We start from the raw sequence: 7,500 nt of genomic DNA on the forward strand, positions 1-7,500 counted from the left end.
TTTCATCTTATGGTTGAGGAACTGTTTCCGGGGGGAAACGCTGTCTTTCAGGATGATAATTCACCAATTCACGGACCTAAAATTGTTACTGAACGGTATGATGAATATTCAAATGAAGTTGAACATCTTATCTGGCCACCACATCCCACAGATCTCAATATTATTGAATATTTATGCTGCATTTTAGAAAAACAAATAAGGAATTGATATCCTCTACCATCATCACTACAAGAACTGGAGACAATTTTAGCTGAAAAATGGACAAAAATTCCTTTGGAAACAATTCAAACTTTGTACGAGTCCATACCTCGTAGAATTCAAGCTGTAATTACTGCCAAAGGCGGGCCTGCCCCATATTTACATTAATTTGTTTGAAATTTTAAGCTGTTCCCACTCTTTATCCAACCCCTTCATATCAACGTACTCTCAGTGCTGGAAAGTAAAGAATCATAATACAAGGAACTTAAAAAGGAATATAGCAGAAAAAATGTATCTAGGCGATATATATTGGCATCTGTGTGAGAAAGAGATGGGAGCAATGTCGGATATTTAACCATAACTAATGGCTTCAAAGGTTATTTGAAGATATAAATAAAGATGCATCAGAGATGTTCCGTTCATAGATGAGTATGGAAATTAGAATTATAGCTCCATACAAATAGCGTAGGGCAAGTAAGTATTAGGAATGTCCAACAGAGAGCCTATACAGAATATAAATTAAAATTAGAACGTACCGTTGAAATCAGTACGTAGTGTTATTAAATCACTTGTTAAGGTTTTCTCTATAGATCTTCTATAGAAAGGATAAACAGCACTGGTCTGTTACGGCGTTTCGTATCCGAATACGTTTAATGTAAACAACACTGCGATCGAAAATAGAAACATGGGTATGGGCCGCATATGCCATTGCATGAGTTCTTGTACCCTCTCAGGCACCACATCCAGTCCATTTTTTCTACTCTAGGCACAAGGCCAGATATTTGAGAGAGGGGGCTAGTCGATTAGATTGACCCCAGTATGCAAATGGTACTTAATTTATCGACCCCGAAAGGATGAAATGCAAAGTCGACCTCGGCGGAATTTGTACTCAGAAAGTAAAGACAGTCGAAATACCTATTTCTTTACTGCCCACAAGGGGCTAAACTCAGAAAGGACAAACAAGGACAGATAACGGATTAAGTCGATGACATCGACACCAGTGCGTAACTGGCACTTATTTAATCGACCCCGAAAGGATGTAAGGAAAAGTCGACCTCGGCGGAATTTGAACTCAGAACGTAACAGCAGACCAAATACCGCTAAGCATTTCGCCCGGCGTGCTAACGGTTCTGCCAGCTCACCGCCCTTCCATTGGTTAATGGGCATCCAGTCCATTAACCATTCATGAACTCGTGGCACAAATAGATACTAGATATAATGGAGATACCAATTTTACTTATTTTACATATTAAACGCATTCCTGGCAGCTGGTGCGTGGATATTAATTACTTTTAGGGACACCATATTGACTTATAAAGCGTCTATCATTAGTTGAATGAAAAGCAGTCAGTTGTTTGTTTATTCTCACAACGCATAGCATTTCACATCACGCGCAACTGTGGTTCTGTGTGTGTGTCGGTGTTTTTGTTTGTGTGTATGTGTGTGTGTTTTATGTGTAATGAAGCAAAAAATGAGAATTGAACGAAAGGATTACGTTATATGCAATGAACAATAACCACTGCCTTAGAATGTTCCTGTAAAACAACATCAGACTAAAGAAATCTGCTTATAATATGTCCGCACGTTTAAAAGAACGTCAAGAGCCACGCCATAGACACACATGCTCCTAGGCCCCATCCTTCTATTTCATCACTGAATGGACATAACGACTCTACAGACAGTCGCTACTAAGACTTTATGTCCACGAGAATATATAAGCAGGGAGATGTGGTTGGGGTTGTGCGCGTGTATGTGTGTACATATACATAGTTACATGAGTGGGTTTGTATGTTATATATAAGTGTATATGGTGGCATGTAGATCAGAATATAGGGTTGGATCAATATTGCTGTTAGATCATGGCATTTAGTAGTAGCAGGAAGGGGTGAAATATTAAACAGAAAACGAATTGTTATATGCGAATATCCGTGTGTATGCATGTATATATATAAGCACATACATATTATATATGTATATATATATATATTATATATCTACATATAATACATATATTATATATATATATATATTTATTTATCTATGTATGATATATATATATATATATAATATATATATATATACATAGATATAATATATATATATGTACATAGATATAATATGCATACATTATATATGTATATATATAATATATATTTATATACGTATATATATATTTATATACATACATACGTACGTATATACATACGTACGTACATACATACGTACGTACATACATACATACGTACATACGTACATACATACATACGTACATACATATATACATACATACATACATACATACATACGTACATACATACATACATACATACATACAAATGCATGTACTTTATTTGGGTTGCAAGAAGGAAGGAAAAGGCAAAAGATAAAGGTGTGATGAAATGAATTTGAAACTTAGGGTTAGTATGAAAACATTAAATTCTGTAATCAAAATATTTATAAAGTGAGCGTCAGTTAGTATTAGAAAGACGTCATTTGGTTTCGAGAGCTGGAATTTCCATATGAATAGATAGTCAAAATAATCATCACGAGAATGTAAACCATCAGTTTTGAATATAAATGATCTAACTCGATAATTTTAGATAAAAATATGGTCTTGTTACAGAAGTCGTAGCAAATCAAGGAATGTTCAACATATTACGTAGAGCAGGGCATGTGATATCAATGGAGAAAATGTCTTTTGATTTGAAATATTTTCAAAGAGAAAAATCACTTACAGCTCCAACTTTGATATGGTGGTGGTCTTGGAACGAATAGGAAAATCTTGGTAATATTGTCGTTTTATCTTTTAGCGATAAAGGCATATTTGCCGGAGAAAACTTGTGTATGATCGCATAGCCTCCAGTTCTCGAAATGGGACAATGAACTCACGTCCGGCTTTCAAAAGCACTTACTTACCGGTTATTGCTTTAATGTGCCAGATATCTCTGAACATTAAACCCTGGCATCCTCCGTTTTCTTCTTCATCTATTTCTACTGCTTCTTCTTGTCTCCCTCCTTCTCCTTTTTCCTGGTCGTCTTCCTACTTTATTTTATCCTATTTTATTTTATTTTATTTTATTTTATTTCCATCTTTCTTTCTTCAGCTATCTTTTCAACTTCAAGTGAAATACGAAGGAATATTATTTCTTTTTAAAGGAGAGATCGTTATATGAAATGATGAACAGGGGAGTGAGAAATGAAAGGGTGAGCTAGGATGAGAGAGAAACAGATGAATTGAGAGATAAACAGTGGGAGAGAGAGGGGTAAGGAGGGATGAGAGAAAGAAACGACGGAGTCTGAAACAGAATAAAGTGAGAATGAAAGTGATACAAAGGTGTGTGTGTGTGTGTGTGTGTGTGACTGACTGAGTGGCTGAGAGAGTTGTTCGACATCAATGAAATAGCCATTGAGATACTTGCGTGAATAAATATGTGATACTAACACAGATTCATACACACAGCGTTATATATAGCCATACATAAATACATAATTTACAATGGTGTACATATCGTTATTTACATACATCTCTCCCTCTCTTTCTCTCTCTCATATATATATATACATACAGACACACACACACACACACACACATATATATATATATATATATATATATATATATATATATATATATGCATACATATAAGTATAAATATATATACACAAACACACACGCATATATATATGTATTATATATATATATAATATATATATATATATATAATATATATATATATATATATATACATACATATTATGTATATACAGTGAGAGGGGTAGACTGACATGAAGGCAAACGGACACAGAACATCAATAAATTTTCAGTTGAACGTAGTAAATGTGTAAAATTTCAGATCGAAGTAGAAAGGATATTTAATTATGATGTCGGGTTAACATTATCTATTTATTGTGTAAAGTTTAACCGAGACCGATAAGCAGGCAAGTTCATTTCAGTGACCTCATGCGAAGAAGAACGATGGGTGGGAAGCAGGAGGAAACAGCGATGCTAATAACAACCATATATATTGAATAAATATTAAGTCAATTTTTGGTAGGCTAGGAGTACAAGCAACTGAGTCGACAGGAGTATATTAGTTGAAATTGTAATATTGACCTTTCCGGATAGATGAAAGTGAAAATCTGAACTCGGCAGAATTTAAATATGGAATTACGAAGAATTTAAATACTGGAAAGTGATTCGTGCCATGATGTGAACTATGGATTTTAACTACAATTTATGGAATATTAATAATAATGATTTCCAAATCCAGTACAATGCCAAATGCTTGTAATGGAATGATACAAATTTGTGAAAGTATCCTGCTTATTTAAGGAGTACATTTTATCGATCGCCTTTCTTCTCTCTCTATGCATGACATTCTCTCTCTCTCTTTCTCATTCTCTGTCGCTCTGTCTGTCTCTCTCTCTCCTTCTCTGTCTATCTATCTATCTCTATTTCTTTCTCTCTTACAACATATATGCCACACATACGTGCTTTTACATACGCATATATATATATATATATATATATATATATATATATATATATATATATATATATATATTATATATATACATATATATATATATATATACATATATACATACACACCTTCGTACGTATATATATATATATAGCTATACATACATACATACATACGTGTGAGTGTGTGTGTGTGATAGTGTGTATGTGCCTACGTACTCTGTCACAAAGTACGTAGTGAACAACAGACAGCGACGCTCTTGTAATCCAAAAATACAACCGCATGTGTATTTAATGTCATGTTTCTGTGGAAGACATCACCCATGTGATAAGCAGCTGTCCTAAAATTTCGTCATGATACCCCTCATGCAGCGCGATGTTGTTGTTAAAACAATTTACTATGCCATCCGCAAAAAATACTGTCCTGAAATAAACTTAGAAAATCCATCCCTCTAATGGAATACATTCATAAACACCAACTCAAGGAAAACTGATGGAATATTTCCATCACAACTTCTGTCAAATGTAAACATAACAGGTCGGATGTTGTTGTTTGGGACAGGGGGGGCAAAGGTATGTACCATCATAGAGATCAGCTGCCCTGCAGATATAAATAGTTTTTTGAAAATAAAAGCAAAAGGGGATATATATGGACAACTGCTTCGAAACCCCTAGTTTCTACATCCAGACTATGAATTCATATTCGCACCAATGATAAATGGAGAGCTAGGTTTTGTTAGTAAATGTTTAAAGGAGAATCTGCATAAGCAGAGAATCTTAAAAAGAGAAATGAGCCGGCTAATTCGTACTTTACAATTGCAATCTGTGGGTGGAACATATGTAAAAAAAAAATGGCTGCAACTTGTAAGAATTCTATGATAGCTTAAGCTAACAAGTCGACAACAATATTTATAGTTTTAATTCTGGTATTTATTTTGACGGTAACTATAGTTTAGCCGCTATCTATGTATGTATATAAAGTTGACATACATACATACATACATACAAAAATACTTTGTCGATGATGTTAAAATTCCAATGAAGGTGTCATGAATCTAGGTTAGAAACCGGATTTTTCAGTCTTGGCAAGGAATCTTGAAATTTAACTGAATAATGACATACACAGAAACATACATACACACATACATAAATACATAAATACATACATGCATACATACATATAAATATATATATATATATATATATATATATATATATATATATATATATATTATATATATATATATATATATATATATATATATTTAACCATTTACCATGCTTAATCGTTAACCCACAAGTGTTTCTATATTCTCCCTGTGTTTATTTTCTTTTATTCCTTTCTGCTGAAGAGTGTAGGCTCGAAACGTAAATTCTTTCACACTTTCCAGAGCGTCAAATTAATACACCTGCATTTTGTTCATGCACCTGTCCACGTCTTTCGTTTTCTGTAAATTTCAACTATATATATATATTCTTTTAATTCTTCTATTCCTTTATATGTTTCAGTCATTTTACCGCGCCGATGCTGGGGCACCGCCTTTAGTCGAAAAAATCGGCCCCAGTACTTATTACATCGTTGTCTTTTGGAGAAATGCAAGGTGACGGGGACGTAAACACACCAACATTGGTTGTCTACGATGGTGGGGAACAGGCATACGCACACACACACACACACACACACATATATATATATATATATATATATATATATATATATATATACGACAGGCTTCTTTCAGTTTCCACTGACAAGGCCTTGGTCGGCCCTATGCTATAGCAGAAGACACTTGCCTAAGGTGCCATGCAGTGTTCCTGAACCCGGAGTCTTTGAACTGCGGCCATGCTGAGGCAGCGCTTCGAAGAGTTTTAATTGATTAGTCGAATGAAACGTTCCTAGTAGATACTATTATTTTACGTCTGGTATATTTTTCATATCGAGGGACTGTAAAGACACCAACATCTGTTTTCCCGTGGCGGTGGGGGAGAAACACATACACTAACACACACATACACGAACACACACAAATATATATATATATATATATACTTCCGGTTTTCGTAGAGTATAGACGTGTTGCTTTGCTCAGTGATAAAAAAACAAAAAGGTTTGCATAAATCGACGAAATAATCAGCGAAACTGATAAAAAAACGTAGAACTTGCTATCTCATAGCGGTCGACTAGGATATATTGGTTAAAAACCGTAATATATTTCGCTTCAAGCCAAATATAATACACTAAAGTTAATTACGTACGCCAGATTTCCCGTCGAAAAAAACACGTGGTGACATCTCTTAAGTATATTTCCAATCGACTGTAACAAACAAAAAGAACCGTTTTTCTTTTCTTTTTTGAAAGAAAACCTCTTCGTATAGGAAGACGATTTGGGGACTTCTACCTCTTATAAGATAAGTACCCCTTTTCATTTGTTTACTTTCCCGTAATTCTATGTAAGGACCTATTCTCTGTTTACATTCTGTTAATAATCTTTCAATTTCTGTTTCAGCTCCGTTTTTGTCAATTTCTCAATACATCTCTTTAAAATTATTCAAATTTAGATGGGCATATATTTATTTGTTGCTTTATTTATATATATATTTACTCAGCCCCTCAATCTCCCTAAATACAAGACCGCCACAGCAAATAGACCCAAGGTGGACGCCACCGGCAACAGCACACACATCACCTCGATGCTCCTACTGAATATCAGAGGACTGCTAACACTCAGTAACAGGACAAAAATCCCTTTCTTGAGAGACCTTGTTGCATGCAATCAAGCCTTATGCATAGCACTTACGGAAGCACACCCGAAAGCGAA

This window comes from Octopus sinensis, linkage group LG8 (genome assembly GCF_006345805.1).
Source record: "Octopus sinensis linkage group LG8, ASM634580v1, whole genome shotgun sequence".
In the NCBI taxonomy this organism is placed as follows: Eukaryota; Metazoa; Mollusca; class Cephalopoda; order Octopoda; family Octopodidae; genus Octopus; species Octopus sinensis.